Consider the following 19,794-nt stretch of genomic DNA (forward strand, 5'->3'; position numbering starts at 1 on the left):
AGCAATACCTCTCCGGGGTGCTTCTAAAAGAGAGGAATACAAAGAAAACAGAGGCCTTCTCTTCCACATTGATGAAGACCACCTAGCTCTGCCACCTAAGGGCTTCGAGGCCCTAGTTGTGTTGCTACTTGACAAGAACGGGATTTCTCTGTGTGGGAGCATATAGGAAACATCCCTTAAAAATTGCCAAGTGTACTTAGGTGACAAGAGTGGTAGAGAAAAATGATCAAGAGATTGGGCTCTCAGATGAATTCAAACCGAGACTCCAAAACCTACTAGCTCTCGCCTTAGTCAATTTACGTAACATCAGAATTCAATCTCTTTATCTGTATAATAAGATGGTCACACTTTTTTTTTGTTCAATCAATACCATTCACACATTTGTTGAAGAAATACTTTTTGTGCATTTATTCTGTGCCAGGCACTCTATTGGCACTTAGGATGCATCAGTTAAAAAGAGAGAGAGGGGCTTCCCTGGTGGTGCAGTGGTTGAGAGTCCGCCTGCCGATGCAGGGGACGCGGGTTCCTGCCCCGGTCTGGGAGGATCCCACATGCCGCGGAGCGGCTGGGCCCGTGAGCCAAGGCCGCTGAGACTGCACATCCGGAGCCTGTGCTCCGTGGCGGGAGAGGCCACAACAGTGAGAGGCCCGCGTACCGCAAAAAAAAAAAAAAAAAAAGAGAGAGATTTATCAAAACATTCCCTGCCCTTACAGTACTTGTATTCTAAAGGAGGATATAAACAAAAATAAATGCTAAGTAAACGTAGTAAATATGTAGTATATTAGAAGGTAAGTCCAAGGAGGAGAAAAAGCAGGGAACTGGAAGTTTGGCGGGGTTTAAGTAAGAGGTTTAAAGTAAGCTTCAACAAGAAGAAAACAATTGAGCAAAGACTTAAGGGAGTAACATAGGGATTACATGACACAGTACAATTAAATGCTCTTACCGTACACCTCTCCCGGCATAGCAGGTGCTCAGCGAATTATGACAGTGATGTTGGGAGGAAGAGGAGAAAGAGGAATGGCAAGAGGTCAAGGTTCCAAGTGGGCAGATGAGTGGGAACAGCAGGATGTAACATATGGACTATTCTTGTGAAGATGACACTCTTTAATAATAGTAACTATTATTTATCGAAATTTGCCTATGTGCTAAGCATAGTGCTAAATTTTAAAATATTTTATCTCATCTAATACTTGTAGACAGCCCTATGAAGGCAAACTGAGGCTGACAGAAATAAGGCATCGGCTCAAGGTCACACAGCTAGCCGGCAGTAAATTAGAGGTCGCCAGGACCTTGGCCAGGTGCTTCTGCCACTGGCACTCTTGGTCCCCTTAATGCTCTGCTTCCCAGGTTTGTTCTCAGGCACGAGTGAGACTAGTGGAAGCGTGGGTCACAAGTAAGAAACGGAGGCATGTATGGAGTGATGGGGTCAGGACTATGCTGCTCTCTGCATCTGCACTGGATGAGCTGCCTGGCTGAGCACTAACACCATATAACTTAGAAAGTCTGCTAGACAACAATCCTCCCTGAACAGAACAGGGAAAGACACTGTGGAACCACCTAATTGGGGGGAGGGGGGGTTAAATAATAGATTAGAACTTCTTCAAGCCAGAGAGCCTCTCCCAAAGTGTGCTTCTTAGCAGCCCAGGCCCCAAAGATGCTACACAATAAAAGAATAACTGGTAGTCCAGTAGGCATGAGGCCCCTCGTCTGCAGCATCCACCCAGGGTCTGGTCATGGGAAGACTCAATGACGCACATGTGTTGACTGACTCCAGAGGAAGCTGTGCAATTGGGTTAATCCAGTGCTCCTCAGACACAGTTGATTACAGAAGCCACCTGACCTGCGGGAAAGCTAGTCTGCAGCTCTGAGGCACGCCCTGCACATGGAGAGGAAACCAGTGGTGTTTTCAAGATTCCTCTCAAGCTAATGAGAAAATATAGTTTAAACTTAAGTTCAAATCTATGCTCAGAAAGCAAGCCCTCTCATGCATTAAAATGTTGGAGGGAAGAGAGAAAGGCCTTGGAACACGAGAAAACAAAACTGAGAAATTTTACACCATGCCTTGGTTTCACAAAGAGCAGAAACTGAAACCAACAGACATTTCTGTTAAAGGGTTCACCTTCTGGAGCCCTGCAACCTGGCAACGATCTCATATTATCTAAAATAAGCAAGAGGTTTCCCACCACAAAGCCAGAGGGCAAAACAAGTCGGCCAGGCCCTTCAACGGACACAGCAGCCTAAAGGGCTCACATCAACACAGGCACATTTGAACAGAGAAGGGGAGACAATGCGAGCCACCTCCTCTACCACTTTCTCTGAGGCTGTGAAGTCTGCCACTTGCCGCATGAGTGGCAACATGAACCTGGGCAGCTCCAATATACCAAAAAAAAAAAAAAAAAAAAATGGGGGAAGTGACACTGGGTGACATTCTCCATGAGAGAAATGAGTAATAGTGTCAAAATAGTGCATGGTCTACTGCCCCTAGAGACTTTAGCATGACACCTCCCCCACCGAAACAGTGAGCCAGCAACAAATAGCAAATGTCACAGAAAACAAACCTCTTGTTTTTGGGTCCCCCCCTCAGCTGAGGCTTGGAAGGGAGGAAGCCAGCTGAGAACACAGAGGTGGTGAAAAGTCACACTATGAAGCCCCTGTAGTGCTTTTATTCACAGGCAACATAATTGAGCATCCCTATGTGCCACGGTCACGCTAAGTTTTCTTAAAAATATTTTATTGCATTTAAATGAATATCCAGGGTAGCCACAATCAACTTTGTTATTAATCTAAACATCAGAAGCCACACACATCTCCCTTCCCAATCTACTGTATTATAAATAAAGAGGAAATTTAGAACAGGTTCAAGCCAGCCTGCCTCGCCTGAATACCAGTAGAAGCAGAAAGGATATGCTGAAAACAGATAAGCAAATAGGTCTCTTCTAACATTATCCCCATCCCCCCATGGATGGTACCACCTTCTCATTTCCCCTTCTGCTGCCGCTCGAGTCACTGCACAGCTCTGATCACATGACCCTGAACGTGGCAAAACCAAACATGGGGCACCAGGGGAAGCAAAGTTGTAGCAACTACAAAAGAATTTTGTCAGGTCAGGGCTTCATTATAATATGGGATTAATAAGGCTATCCCTGTGATAATGCTTCCATCTTTACTACCATCTGCACTGCCACAATTCCCTCCTTGTCCCCAGACAAAGAGACACAAGTTAGAGGAAAAAGATACATTCTATTTCTCCTATTGTTCACTGACTAGATCCCCAGTGCCTAAAGGACATATCTGGCATATAGTAAATTAAATAGCTGTTAAATAAATTTGTTGCTAAACAAAAACAGTCGTCTTTCCCTAGGAGGTAAGATGGGTAACAAATCACTTGAAAATGTGGTCAAGTTTTTTACATTTACGTAAATAAATGAGATGAAGAGATGGGTCCTATGAATGTGCTCCAGGATGGGTCTATAAGTTTTCTTGCTTTGTTATTTTTGGTGTGTTTTTAATTAACCCTTATGTGCCATTAACTAGGAATCCATAGGTTGTATATGTTATTCTTACCAGGTATTTATTCCCACAGCACCTTGCTGCACACGAGTATTAGAATACTACTACATAACAGAACAAGGTGGGAAGGGAGAGAGGTCCTTGGATAGAACAGAATTCTTGGAAGAGTTGTTATAGGAAGAGATACTAGGTGCCTTTAGTCTCTCTCCCTTGTTAATCCTTTACCTCACTTCATAAGCTAACAAGTCTGTGCTTTTAGCTTGTCTTCACACAGATCAGGAGCCAAAGGCATTTTTTACTTTCATGTCACCATAATCCAGTGACCATTTTTCTCCCAGTCTTCACCCTTTTCCATCATTGACTTTTGATCATTTCCTCAACCATTCCTTCATAGCTGCATAATATTACACTTTTCTTCTTTCTTTTCATTTTTTCAAGGTCCTCATCTTTTGCTCCTACCCTGTGCATTTCACAGCCCCATTTGTTCATCCCATCTTTATTTCACACACTCATTCTTACTCATTTTGACTTCTGTGTTTGTTTTCCTTGTGGGATTATTCATATTTTCTCTTACTTTCTTCTTTCCATCCTCTTCCAACCTCCCCCACCCTTTTTTTAAACTTTTTTTTTTCTAAAGTTCCACTTCCTTAGTCTTCTGTCTAGGTTACTGCCCCTCTCAAATTATATAAAGTTTGGCTTCTGCATTCTTATTTAGAAGGAACATTTTATAATTCTTAAATGTCCATTACTTGTATCCTCAGATTTTCTCTCATACTCTTTTGGTTTCTTTTAGAGTTTGTATAGACCAACACTGATGTGTAGCAAGATCTCCTTGTTTCAAGCTTCTTCCCTTCACCTGTAACCTTTTATTCACTATAATAAAGGAATACACATAAGCCTTAACAGGTTAGGAGGGGCAAAGTTGGCACAATTCTAGAAGAGTCACCTTTTTCTTCCTCTTCTATCTCCCCCTTCCTCACAGTTTCTTCTCTGGCAAACTGTGCACACATTTTATCTACATGAATTCTGGTAACTGGTGACTATTATAAAAATCTATATTCCTTAATGACTATATGTTGATTAAATATATAAATTTTTGTACTTTCCTTTTCCCTATGTGTACTTGTATTTGTATTTGTATATACTTATGTATATAGGTCCCAGTGACCAATAAGTGGAGCTTTGGAAAATCAAGTGTAGAGACAAAAACCAAATCATTAAAAGGAAAAAAAAGACTACTACGTCTATCTAATACTCAGTAGATGGTATTGAAAATGAATAGAAAAATGATACCACGATATCAACTCTAGAGGAAGCTATAGAATAAAATTATAAATTAAAAGAGTAAAAAATTTTCTTGGGAATCCAGAGAAGATATGGAGCAAGCTGTCCAAGTTTCAAGAACAAGATAATTTCAATTTTTTATTCCATGTTTAGGGGAACCCAATACTTGTCTCCTAAACAGGCCAAGCTGAACAACTTACCTAATTTGTAAAATATTATGTCGTCTCATAGATCTTGACACCTATGGCTAATTAGAGTACACGGTGTGGACTGGCATGTGAATAACTATTTTTAAAAGATAGCGAAGTACAGCAAATGAAGGATAACCTACGTTTTCTTTCTCCATACCATTGTTTCTCTTATTATCTGACCACATCACTTCATAATTTACTACACATGATCTTTAATTATTGCATTCCTTCTTCTCTTGCCCTGACATTAACCATATAGTTCTTGAGAAAACAGTCTGTATCATGTGGGAGGAAGAACAGAATAATAATTGTTTATTAAGTGTTTACTATATTTCAGGCACTATGCTGCATGCTGTAACGTTGAGTTGGCTCATTTTACACTGACAATCATCTTGTGAAGTACATATTGCTGTTCCCACTTTACAAAAGAGGAACTTGGGCTACAGAAAATTTAAATATCTTGTCCCAGATCACGTGGACAGAAAGTGGAGAGACTGAGATTCAATCCCAGATTAATCTCTCTACTATCCTAGTCTTCCTACCTGCATAGTCTCTATCTCACTTCGAGGCATATGGTAGGTATTCAGAGAATGATCCCCAACATTTAAGGTAATAGCAGTAAAGCCAAGCAAAAGGTCTCTCTCCTCATCTCATATTTTAGGATTGCCTCAAAGCTTACTACTTTTTATTACTACTTGTACTGCCCCTCTCACAACTGGCGCTAGGGCTTGGTATTCCCATGCTTCCCTTGTGCAACAGTCCTCACTTGAAAATTCTCTTCCCAGCATCCCTTGACCTTAGGATATCTAGGCTTCCTTGGGGGCCATACAACTAATACTTTATACATGTGCACATGAAGGGAGAATCTCTTCTGTGTCCCTTGTTTCTCCCACTGCATCTAGCATAGTACTGTACTGCATTTTCATCATTACTGTTGTCGTCATTGATGGTTACACTGGTGTGTTCACTTTGATGTGTATACTTTTCTGTATCTAATAGATAGTTCTATTTTAAAAATTTACCTAAAATATTAAGAATAAAGGATATGTTTGGACACCCTGTTCAACTCAGCATTCACCCTCATGTAAAACTGAAAACATGTGTTAACAGGTTTTAATACTAAAAAGTATAAAAGGAAACTTTTAGGAATTTATCCTAATGAGCTAATCAGAGATACAGGTTAAGGATGCACAAGGAAATTTGAGGCAATATTTTTTTAATTTTTTGGCTGTGCCCCACAGCATATGTGATCTTAGTTTCCTGACCAGGGATCTAAACTGTGCCCCCTGAATTGGAAGTATGCAGTCTTAACCATTGGACCACAAGGGAAGTCCCTGGCAATAGTTTTATAATACTGAAAAATTGGAAATTGTGTAGCTGTCCAATGTGACAGAACTGTGTCTTACTAAAATATAACTACTTGATGGAAAAATGGGCTTCCAAATTAACTTAAAAACATTCAGAAAATGTTCATTATATAAGGAAAAAGCATAAACCCATCATATGATAGCAATTTGTTTAAAAATACTCTCACACACAGACACGTGTATGTCTGTGTGTGTCTGTATAAGTGTGTACGTGAATGTATAGCTATAAGGTGTATATTTTACAGACATATTCATAGAAACAACAGAAAATAAAACACCTCAATAAATCACCAGTATTTATTTCTGGAGGGTGGAATTAGTCATTCTAATTTTTTTCCTTATATTATTCTGCATTTTTCAACTTGAATTTACTTCTTCCTCAACTCTACCTTCTCTCCAGCCACCAAGTACAATATTCTCCTCTCCTCAAACTTCTTTTCTACTCCACCCTTCACGACTACTTCATTCAGGGAAAAAAAATTAATAAATTTATGGAAATATATAAAATAAAATCTAGAAGGAAAGATGCTTAAAGTGGTGATGAACTTATATTTATAGGTGACTTTTTAATTTCTTCATGCTTTTATGTACTTTCTAAATTTTATTCTATAATCAGGAGAAAAAGAGAGTTTGAAATATTAGGAAAAGGGAACATTTCCAGGATGGCATTGCAAGGGCACCCAAAAATCTGCTCCTCCATAAAAGCGATGAGACTTTGGGGGGAAAATGTCAAAATCAAATTTTTTGGAACTTTGGAAATTAACCAAAGTTGTACAACAATCAGAGGGGCATTTATTAAAAAAAACAACAACAACAACAGCTGAATCTCAGTAAGAACAGTGAGCTTTGTGACATTTTAACTTATTCTATTCCCATGGCCCTCTCCACAGCTCCAAGCTAGCCTTGAAATCCAGCAACCCTAGAAGCATGGTAGCTGTGAGAACCAGCAGCCCAGCAACCACTGGAGGGAGCAGAATGGTTTTGAAGTTCCCCAGAAAGCCCCAACCCCAGAGAATCATCATTATTTGACCTGTATGGCAATTCCTCGGAAAAGTCCTATTCACAAGGTTTGTTGTTTTTTGACCTCAGAGCTCACTCCTTAACAAAAGTCCTATCCTCAGGGCATTTGCTGAAAGCAATCTGGTAATTGTTTATCATTGAAGTGGCCTGTGGCAGTGATACCAGCTGGGGCAAACAAGATGCTGGTCAGAAAATCTGGGGAATTAAATCTCTATAGGGGGCTTTAAAAATCTCCAACATGTTCCTGGGGGTCTAGAAGGATGCTCACATTTGAGGACGATGTGCATACCTAAGAAAGATATGAAAAAGGCTCTAATACCTCACCTGTCCAAACTAGAAGATCTGCACAAGCAGGAAGAAAGGGCTAAGGCAGAGTCATAAACTTTCAGAGTGTTGAAGGCCTGTCCCAACACACACAAAGAACCTCACAGTAAAGTGTAGGAGACTTATTGATTCAAGGAATTTAAGGACATTTTCACTAAAATCTTAGCTGATCATTAAGCTAAATAAATAGATATACATCAATTACTTCACACAACAAAGGATACAGACTTTATAGAATTCATCCAGGAAAGTTAATAAGCAAATAGCAGGGGGGAAAAAAAAAAGGAACAACAAGAACAACAACAACAAAAAACTAGGGAAGAGGGGAGTCTGATTTCCAGAATTGTCACATTATATTATTTTTAATGTCCAATATTCACAAAAAAAAAAAAAATGCAAAGAAACAGTAAAGTATGGCCTGAACACCCAAAAACAGCAGTCAATAGAAAACATTCTTAAGAAAGCCCAGGAATTCCCTGGGGGTCAGTGACTAGGAATCAGTGCTTTCACTGCTGTGGGCCCAGGTTCAATCCCCAGTTGGGAAACTAAGATCCCACAAGCTATGTGGTGCAGCCAAAGAAATAAAGAAAGAAAGAAAGAAAGCCCAGATATTAGATTTCGTAGACAAAAACTTTAAGTAAGCTGTTTTAAATATGTTCAAAAATTAATGGAAACCATATCTGAAAAACTAAAGGAGACTGTAAATGATTGTCAACCAAATAGGAAATATCAGTAAAGATATAGAAAGTATGCGGGGGGGGGGGGGGGGGGGGGAATCAAATAGAAATTCAAGAATTAAAAAGTACAATAATAAAAATAAAATCTTTAATAGAGGGGCTTAACAGAAGATTTGAAATGACAGCAAAAAGAATCTACAAATTTGAGATAGGTAAGTTGAGATTGAAATTCAGGTATTCAGTTTGAAGAACAGAAACAAAAAAGCATGAAGAAAAATGGACACAGTCTAAGAGTTCTGTGGGACACCATAAATTATACCAGCGTACATATAATGGGAGTCCCAGAAGGAGAGGATAGAGAGAAAAAGACATAAAGAATACTTGAGAAATAATGACTGAAAACTTCTTGAATTTGATGAAAAACATTTATTAGCACACTAAAAATGTTCAACAAATTCCAACTAGGATAAACTCAGAGATACACATCTATGCCTATCATAGGCATACTATAAAAAGACAGAGAGAATCTCAAAAGCAGCAAGAAAAATAGAAGCCTCATCACAACCAAGGTATCTGCAATGAGATTAATAGCTGACTTTTCAACAGAAACTTTTATGGAAGTCAAAAAGTGGTGAGATAACATATTCAAAGTGCTGAAAGAAGAAGACTCTCAAACAAGAATTTCATATCCAACAAAACTTTCCTTCAAAAAATAAATGAGAAAATAAGATATTTTCAGAAAGCAAAAACTGAGAGAATTAATTGCTATCAGATCTATACTATAAGGAATAACAAAGGGAGTCCTTCAGGCTGACTTAAAGGACACTAGACAGTAACTCGATTCACACAAAGAATTAAAGAACATAAGTAAACTTAAGTATATAGGTAAATATAAATAGCAATATAAATGTATTTTTGTTTGTAATTTTTGTTTTCTCCTATCTGCTTCAAAAGACAATTGCATAAAGCAGTAATTATTAAATTGAGAGGTGGGCTAATGATATATAAAGATGTAATTTGTACAATAACAGTACAAAGGAGGGTGGAGGGAATGAAGCAAGTTTGAACAAGATTGTTTTAAGTTAAGATATTAATTGTAAGCCTCAGGGAAACCTCTATAAAAACAATATGAAAATATATAATCAAGAGAAAACGAGGAATTAAAATGGTACACTAAAAAATAACATATAAAAAACAAATAGCGGGCTTCCCTGGTGGCGCAGTGGTTGAGAGACCGCCTGCTGATGCAGGGGACACGGGTTCATGTCCCGGTCAGGGAAGATCCCACATGCAGCGGAACGGCTGGGCCTGTGAGCCATGGCCGCCGAGCCTGCGCGTCCGGAGCCTGTGCTCCGCAGCGGGAGAGGCCACAACAGTGAGAGGCCCGTGTACCGCAAAAAAAAAAAAAAAAAAAAAAAATAGCAAAAGGACAGATGTAAATCTTACTTAATAAGTAGTTATAGTGAAGGTAAATGGATTAAACATTCAATTGAAAGGTGGATACTGGAAAAATTGATTAAAAAAACAAAAACATGACCCAGCTATATGTAGTAGACAAGAGACACATTTTAGATTAAAATACATAAATAGGTTGAAAGTAAAGGCATGAGAAAAGATATACCATGCAAACAGTAACCAAAAGAGAGCTGGAGTGCTATACTAATGTCAGACAAAATGTATCCTGTAAAAAACAAAAAAACAAAAAAACAAAAGGACTTTTTATAATAATAAGGGTCAATCCATCAGGAAGGTGTAACAATTAAAAACATCAATGCATCTAATGATGGAATACAATAAGAAAAATATAACACAAAAACTGAGAATTGAAGGGAGAAATAGAAAATTCAACAATAGTAGTTGAAGGCTTCAATACCACCTTTTCAGTAATGGATATAGCAATAATACACAAGAACAATTAATTAGAAGGCTTGAATAAAACTATAAACCAAGTAGACCAATCAGACATCTATAGGATACTCCTCCCTCCACCCTGCCATCAACAGCAGAATACATATTTTTCTCAAATTCATATGCAACAGTCTACAGGATATACCACAATATAGGTCATAAAACAAATGTCAATAACTTCAACAGGTTGAAATTATACAAAGTATGTTTTCATACCATAAAGGAATAAAAATAGAAATCAATAACAGAAGGAGATTTGAGAAAATGACAATACATGGGAATTAAACAATGATTTCCTAAATAATTAATAGGTCAATCACAAAGTCAATTTGAAAATACTTTGAGATGGAATGATAATGAAACACAACATACCAACATTTATGGGATGAAGCTGAAGTAGTGCCTGCTGGAAATTAATAGTTGTAAATACCTATGTTAAAAAAGAAGAAATCTTTCCCTAATCTAACCTTCCATCTTAAGAAACTAGGGGAAAAAAGAGCAAATTAGATGCAAAGCAAACAGAAGAAACAAAATGGTAAGGATTAGAATGAAAATAAATGAAATACAGAATGGGAAAATTCAATGAAACCCAAAGCTGGTTCTTTGAAAAGACCAACAAAATTGACAAACAATTAGCTAGACTGACAAAGAAAAAAAAAAGACAATACTAAATCAGGAATTAAAAAGAAAACATCACTGCCAACTTTACAAAAATAAAAGGATTCTAAGGGATTACTGGGAACAACTGTACACCTACACACTAAATAACTTAAATGAAATGAACAAATTCTTAGAAAGATACAAACTACAGAGAGTGACTCAAAGAGAAATTGAAAATCTGAATGTACTATATCAAGTAACGGTACCAAATTAGTAATTTAAAAACTTCTCTCCACAAAAAAGCCCATGTTCAGAGGGCTTCACTACTGAAATCTATAAAAGTTTTAAGAAATAATTAATACCAATCATTCATAAATACTTCCAAGAGACAGAAAAGAAGGGAGCACTTTCCAAATTATTGTATGAGGCCCATGTTACACTAAAACAAAAACTAGACAAATATATCACTAGAAAAGAAGACCAATATCCCTCAGTAATACAGAATCAAAAATACTCAGCATAATACTAGCAAACCAAATCCAGCAACAAATAAAAAGAATTACACACCACAGCAATGTTGGATCTATCCAGGAATGCAAGGTTGGTTTAGCATAGAAAAAAATCAATGTAATACATCATATTAATAGAATATAAGACAAAAGCCAGATGATCATCTCAATTGATGCAAAAAAAATTTGAAAAATCCAACATCCATTCATATTCAAAACATTCAATATACTATGCATAGAAGAGACGTTTCTAGATCTGATAAAGGCCACCTATGAAAAACCCACAGGTTACATTTTAACAGTGAAAGGCTGAACGCTTTACCCCTGTGATCTGGAACAAAAAATATCTGCTCTCACCAATTCTATCCTACAGTACACTAGAGGTTCTATCAAGGCAATTGAGAAAGAAAAAGAAATAACAGAAATCCAGATTGGAAAGGAAGAAGTAAATCTATCTCTATTTGCAGATTATATAATATTGTATATAGATAATCCTAAAGAGTCCCTGAAAAAGCTATTAAAATGTATAAACAAATTCAGAAAACTTGTAAGAGACAAAATAAATCTGTGAAAATCAATTGAATTTTTATACACTAACAATAAACAATCTGAAAAACAAATTAGAAATAATTTCATTTATAATAGCATCAAAAACAAAACATTAGGAATATATTTAACAGAAGAAGTGTAAGACTTTTACACTGACAATACAAAACATTGTTGAAAAATATTTTTAAAAGACATAAATAAATGGAAAAACAACCCATGTTAATGGATTGGAAAACTTAATATTGTTGAGATGGCAATAATCCCTACATTAATCTACAGATTGAACACAATGCCTATCATATCAAACACAGCTTTTGGAAGCATGAATTAACAAATTGATTCAAGAAATTCATGTGGAGGGCTTCCCTGATGGCGCGGTGGTTGAGAGTCCACCTGCCGATGCAGTGGACACGGGTTCATGCCCCGGTCCAGGAGGATTCCACATGCCGTGGAGCAACTAGGCCTGTGAGCCATGGCCACTGAGCCTGCGTGTCCGGAGCCTGTGCTCTGCAACGGGAGAGGCCACAACAGTGAGAGGCCCATGTACCACAAAAAAAAAAAAAAAAAAAAAAAAGAAATTCATGAGGAAATAAAAATAAATCAGAATAGACAATTATCAAAAACTATCCTCAAAAAGAAAAAGGCAAAGAAGAACAAAGTTTGAGGACTCATGTTTCACAATTTCAAAACTTACTACAAAGCTACAGTAACCAAGACAGTGTATTGGCATTAGGATCATAGGGATTCCAAGAAGAGAAAAGAGAGGAAAGGAGATCAAAAGTGTATTTGAAGAAATTATGACTGAACATTTCTCAAACCTAATGAAGGAAACAGATATCCAGGTACAGAAAACACAGAGGGTCCCAAACAAGATGAATAAAAACAGAACCACCCAGGACATATTATAATTAAAATGGCAAAAGTTAAAAATAGAGAGAGGATTCTAAAGGCAGCAAGAGAAAAACAAAAAGTCAGTTACAAGGGAATCTCCATAAGACTATCAGCTGATTTCTCTGCAGAAACTATGCAGTCCTTTTCAGATTTTGATATATTCAAAGTCCTGAAAGTGAAAACCCTGCAATCTAGGATCCTCTACCCAGCAAGATTATCATTTAGAATTGGAGAGAGAAAAAATTTCTCAAGAAAAAAACTGTAGAAGAATTCAGCAGGGCTTCCCTGGTGGCGCAGTGGTTAGGAGTCCGCCTGCCGATGCAGGCGACACAGGTTCCTGCCCCAGTCCTGGAAGATCCCACATGCTGTGGAGCGGCTGGGCCCATGAGCCATGGCCGCTGAGCCTGCGCATCCAGAGCCTGTGCTCCGCGACTGGAGAGGCCACAACAGTGAGAGGCCCACGTACCAAAAAAAAGAATTCAGCAATACTAAACTTAACCTAAAAGAAATATTGAAAGGTCTTTTCTAAATAGAAAAGAAGCAAGAATCTATATGAAAGGGAAAATCATAATAGGAAAGGCAACCATACAAAAGGATTGAAGATCACTTAAATAAGCCAGTATAAAGATTTAAAACAATAAAAAAGGTTGTAAAAGTGATTATAACTACAATTAACAGCAAAAGAATAAGCATGAAGATGTAAAATAGGACATCAAAATCAGAAAATGTGGGGGAGAGGAGGAGAAAAATGTAGATTTTTTGCGTGTTTGAACCTGTATGACCATCCGTTTAAAGCAAGTAGATATAGTTATGCGTGAACCATACTTGAACTCCTGGGCAACCACAAATCAAAAACATAAAATAGATTCACACAGAAAAAAAGAAAGGAACTCAAGCATACTACAAAAGAAAACCATCACACTACAAAAGGAAAAACAAAAAGAAGAAATGAGCAAAGAAGAACTACAAAAATAACTGGAAAACAAGATTTAAAATGGCAATAAGTACATACCTATCAATAATTACTTTAAATTGCAATGAACTAACTGCTCTAATCAAAAGACAGAGTGGCAGACTATATTAAAAACAAAACAAAACAAGAACCTACAATACACTGCCTACAAGAAACTCACTCAGCATGAAAGACACACAGACTGAAAGTAAGGGCTTGGAAAAAGATATTTCATGTAAATGGAAATAACAAGAAAGCAGGGGTAGCAATACTCACATCAGACAAAATAGACTTTAAAACAAAGGTCATAAAGATAGAAAAAAAGGACATTATACAATGGTAAAGGGATCAGTCAACAAGACGATATTACACTCATTAACATACATGGCACCCAATACGGAGCACCTAAATATATAAAACATATTAATAGACATAAAGGGAGAAATCGACAGGAATACAATAATAGAAGACTAGCACCCTACTGACATCAATGGACATATCATCCAGACAGAAAATCAGTAATGCAACAGAAGTCCTAAATAACACAATAGACCAGTTGGACTTAGTTGATATCTATGGTCAACAACATACAAAAAAACAGACTACACATTCTTTTCAAGCATGCATGGAATATTTTCTAGGATAGACCCATACTAGGTCACAAAACAAGACTCAACAAATTTAAGAGGATACACATTTTTTCAAGCATCTTTTCTGACCACAATGGTATGAAACTAGAAATCAACCACATAAAGAAAAATGGGAAAAGAACAAACACAGAGAGACCAAATAACACGCTAAAAAAAAAAAAAAGAGTCAATGATGAAATCAAAGAATAAATCAGAAAATACCTAGAGGTAAATGAAAATGAAAACATAACCTTTACAGAATCTATGGGATACAGCAAAAGCAGTTCTAAGAGGGAAGTACATAGCAAGAAATAAGAAAAATCTCAATTTCTAATCCAAGAAACAAGAAAAATCTCAAATAATCAACCTAACCTACCATCTAAAAGAATGAGAAGAAGAAGAATGCACAAAACACAAAGTCATCAGACGGAAGGAAATAATAAAGACAATTTAAAAATTAAAAAGCAGAGATCAAAAAATAATAGAAAAGATCAATAAAACCAAGAATTGGTTTTTGAAAAGATAAACAAAATTGACAAACCTCTAGCCAAGCTTACCAAGAAGAAAACAGAAAGGACCCAAATAAACAAAATAAGAAATGAAAGAGGAGAAATAACAATTGATACTACGGAAATACAAAAAATCATATAACAGAATACTATGAACAGTTATATGTCAACACATTGGACAACCTAGAAGAAATGGACAAATTTCTAGAAACATACAGCCTGCCAAAACTGAGTCAATAAGAAACAGACAATTTGAATAGACTGATCACTAGAAGTGAAATATACTCTGTAATTAAAACACAAACAAAAAACAAACAAACAAAAACTTCCATCAAACAAAAGTCAAGGACTGGATGGCTTCAATGGAGAATTCTACCAAACATACAAAGAAGAACATATACACGTTCATTTCAAACTATTTCAAAAAACTGAAGAGGAGGAAACACTCCAAATTCATTCTGTGAAGCTACCATCACCCTAGTACCCAAACCAGACAAAGACACGACAAAAAAAAAAGAAAATTACAAGCCAACATATTTGATGAATATAGATGTGAAAATCCTAAACAAAATATTAGCAAACCAAATCCAACAATACATAAAAAGGATCATATACCATGATCAAGTTGGATTCACTCCAGGGATGCAAGGATAGTTCAACATACACAGATCAATCAATGGGATATACCATATTAACAAAAGGAAAGGAAAAAAACACATGATCACCTCAATAGACACAGAAAAAGCATTTGACAAAATTCAACATCCATTTATGATAAAAACTGTCACCAAAGTGGGTATAAAGAGAACATATCTGAACATAATTCAAGATATTTATGACAAACCCACAGCCAACATAATACTCAACAGTAAAATGTTGAAAGCCTTCCCACTAAATTCAGGAAAAAGACAAGGATGCCCCCTCTCACCACTTCTAGCCAACATAATATTAGAAATCAGCCACAGCAATCAGACAAAAAGAAAGAAAGGAAGGAAGGAAGGGAGGGAGAGAGGGAGAGAGGGAGAGAGAGAGGGAGGGAGGGAGGGAGGAAGAAAAGTTATACAAATTGAAAGAGAAAAGGTAAAACTTATTATTTGCACATAACATAATACCACACATAGAAAACCCTAAAGACACCATCAGAGAACTACTAGAGCTTATCAATGAATTTGGTATAGTTTCAGGATACAAAATTAATATAGAGAAATATGTTGCACTTCTATACACTAACAACAAATTCTCAGAAAGAGAAATTAAGGAAACAATCCCATTTACCACTGCATCAAAAAGAATAAAATATCTAGGAATAAACTTACCTAAGGAGGTAAAAGACCTGTACCCAGACAACTATAACACAATGATGAAAGGAATTGAAGATGACACAAACAGATGAAAAGATATACCATGTTCTCAGATTAGAATAATTAATATTATTAAAATGACTATGCTACCCAAGACTAACTACCCAAAGCAATCTGAAGATTCAATGCAATCCCTATCAAAATACCAAGGGCATTTTCACAGAACTAGAATAATTTTAAAATTTGTATAAAAAGACAAAAGAGGTTGGATAGCCAAAACAATACTGAGAAAAAAGAACAAAGGTGGAGGAATCACACTCCCTGACTTCAGACTATACTTCAAAATTACAGGAATCAAAACAGTATGGTACTGGCATAAAAACAGACACATAGATCAATGGAACAAAATAGAGAGCTCAGAAATAAACCCATGCACTTATGGCCAACTAATCTACAACAAAGGAGGCAAAAATACACAATGGAGAAAAGACAGTATCTTCAATAAGTGGTGTTGGGAAAATTGGACAGCTACATACATGTAAAACAATGAAATTAGAACATTCTCTAACATATACAAAAATAAACTCAAAATGGCTTAAAGATCTAAATGTAAAACCAGAAACCATAAAACTCCTAGAAGAAAACATAAGCAGAACACTCCTTGACATAAATTGTAGTAATATTTTTTTGGAACTATCTCCTAAAGCAAAGGAAATAAAAGCAAAAATAAACACATGGGACCTAATTAGGCTTAAAAGCTTTTGCACAGCAAAGTAAACCATCAACAAAATGAAAAGACAGGGCTTCCCTGGTGGCACAGTGGTTGAGAGTCTGCCTGTCGATGCAGGGGACACGGGTTTGTGCCCCGGTCCGGGAAGATCCCACATGCTGCAGAGCGGCTAGGCCCATGAGCCATGGCTGCTGAGCCTGTGCATCCAGAGCCTGTGCTCCGCAACGGGAGAGGTCACAACAGTGAGAGGCCCGCGTACCGCAAAAAAAAAAAAAAAAAAATGAAAAGACAACCTACTGAATAGGAGAAAATATTTGCAAATGATAAGACCAGTATGGGGTTAATATCTAAAATATATAAACAGTTCATACAACTCAACATCAAAAATAAACAAACAACCTGATTACAAAATGGGTAGAAGAATTAAATAGACATTTTTCCAAAGAGGGCATGTAAATGGCCAGCAGAACACAACAAATGTTGGTGAGGATGCGGAGAAAAGGGAACACTCATACACTGTTGGTGGGAATGTAAATTAGTGCAGCCACTGTGAAAAGCAGTAGGGAGGTTTCTAAAAAAACTTAAAATAGAACTACTATATGACCCAGCAATTCCACTCCTGGGTATATATCTGAAAAAAGCAAAAACACTAATTCAAAAAGATACATCCACCCCAATGTTCATAGCATCATTATTTAGATTTCCATCAACAGAAGAATAAATAAAGATGATGTGAGACACACACACACACACACACACACACACACACACACACACACAAAATGGAATACTACTCAGCTATAAAAAAGTAAAATTTTGCCATTTGCAACAACATGGATGGACTTGGAGGGTATCATGCTAAGTGAAATAAGATAGACAGAGAAAGACAAATACTGTATGATATCACTTATATGTGGAATCTAAAAAATAAAACAAACTATTGAATATAACAAAAAGGATACAGCCTCACAGATGTAGACAACAAACTAGTGATTAGCAGTGGGGAGAGGGAAGTGGGGAGGGGCAAGATAGGGGTAGTGCATAAAGAGGTACAAACTATTATGTATAAAATAAATAAGCTACAACATAGGGAATATAGCCAATATTTTGTAGTAACTATAAATGGAATATAACCTTTAAAAATTGTGAATCTATATGTTGTACACCTGTAACATGTAATACTGTACAACTATACTTCAATTTAAAAAATTAAAAATTAAATTAAATCAAATAGAAAAAACCCCAGCAATTCCTAAGAATTTAAAAACAGAAACCAATTTTACTAATTGCTTATTGTTTGTGAAAGTAATTATCTTAAGTGACTTAAGAACACAATTTTTTAAATATAAATCCATTTTTGGAATACATTCTGAAGACAAATAAATGTACAAAGAATCAAAAAAAAAAGTCTACAGATAATAAATGCTAGAGAGAGTGTAGAGAAAAGGGAACCCTTGTGTATTGTTGGTGGGGATGTAAATTGGTGGAGCCACTATGGAAACCAGTATGAAGCTTCCTTAAAAATTAAAAATAGACCTACCATGTGATTCAGTGATCCCACCCGAGTATATATCCAGAAAAGACAAAAACTCCAATTTAAAAAGATACATACACCCCAACGTTCATAGCAGCACTATGTACAAAATAGCCAAGGCATGGAAACAACCCAAGTGCCCATGAACTGATGACTGGCTTAAGAAGATGTGATACATATATACACACACACACAATGGAATAGTACTCCGCCATAAAATAGAATGAAATATCGCCATTTGCAGCAACATGGATGAACCAAGAGAATATTATATTTAGTGAAGTTAGAGAAAGACGAAAGTCACTTATATATGGAATCTAAAAAAATAATACAAATGAATCCATGTACAAAACAGAAACAGGCTCACAGACATAGCAAACAAACTTATGGTTACCAAAGGGGAAAGGGGGGGATAAAGTAGGCATATGGAATTAACAGATGCAAACCACTATATGTAAAATAGATAAGAAACAAGGATTTACTGTACAGCACAGGGAACTATATTCAATATCTTATAATAACCAATAATGGAAAATAGTCTGAAAAAAATATATATATAACTGAATCATTTTGCTGTATACCTGAAACTAATATAATATTGTAAATCAACTACACTTCAATTAAAAGAAAAAAAACGAGGGACTTCCCTGGTGGTCCAGTGGATAAGATTCCATACTTCCACTGCAGGGGGCATGGGATCAATCCCTGGATGGGGAACTAAGATCCTGCATGCCCTGTGGCATGGCCAAAAATTAAAAACAAAAAAAACAACCCAGTGAGATAACATCTCATTCCCACTAGGATGACTACAAGCAAAAGGACAGAAAGTAACAAGTGTCAGCAAGAATGTAGAGAAATTGGAACTCTCACTCACGGCTAGTGAGATTCTAAAATGGTTCAGTCATTTTGGAAAAACTGTTTGGCGGTTCCTCAGAATATTAAACACAGAATTACACATGGCCCAACAATTTTATTCCTAATTACATACACAAGAGAAATGAAAACATATGTTCTCGTAAAAACTTGTATAAGAATGTTCCTAGCACCATTATTCATTATAGCCAAAAAAGTGAAAACAACCCATATGTGTATTACTGATGGATAGACAAAATGTGATTTATCTGTGCAATGGAATATTATTCAGCAGAAGAAATGAAGTACTGATACATGCTATAACGTGGATGAACCTTAAGAACATAATGCTAAGTGAAAGAAGCCAGGCACAAAAGACCATATATTGTATGATTCCACTTACACAAAATGTCTAGAATAGGCAAATTTATAGGAACTGAAAAGAGATGTGTGGTTT

At 36.5% G+C, this 19,794-nt stretch overlaps 1 long non-coding RNA gene across 1 annotated transcript in view; it reads right to left on the reverse strand.

The window, feature by feature from the left end:
- LOC141278598 (uncharacterized) overlaps positions 1–19,794 on the reverse strand; it is a 259,133-nt gene that overhangs the window by 223,285 nt on the left and 16,054 nt on the right. The window lies entirely within an intron of this gene.

Source organism: Tursiops truncatus, chromosome 1 (assembly GCF_011762595.2).
Source record: "Tursiops truncatus isolate mTurTru1 chromosome 1, mTurTru1.mat.Y, whole genome shotgun sequence".
NCBI classification, from domain to species: domain Eukaryota; kingdom Metazoa; phylum Chordata; class Mammalia; order Artiodactyla; family Delphinidae; genus Tursiops; species Tursiops truncatus.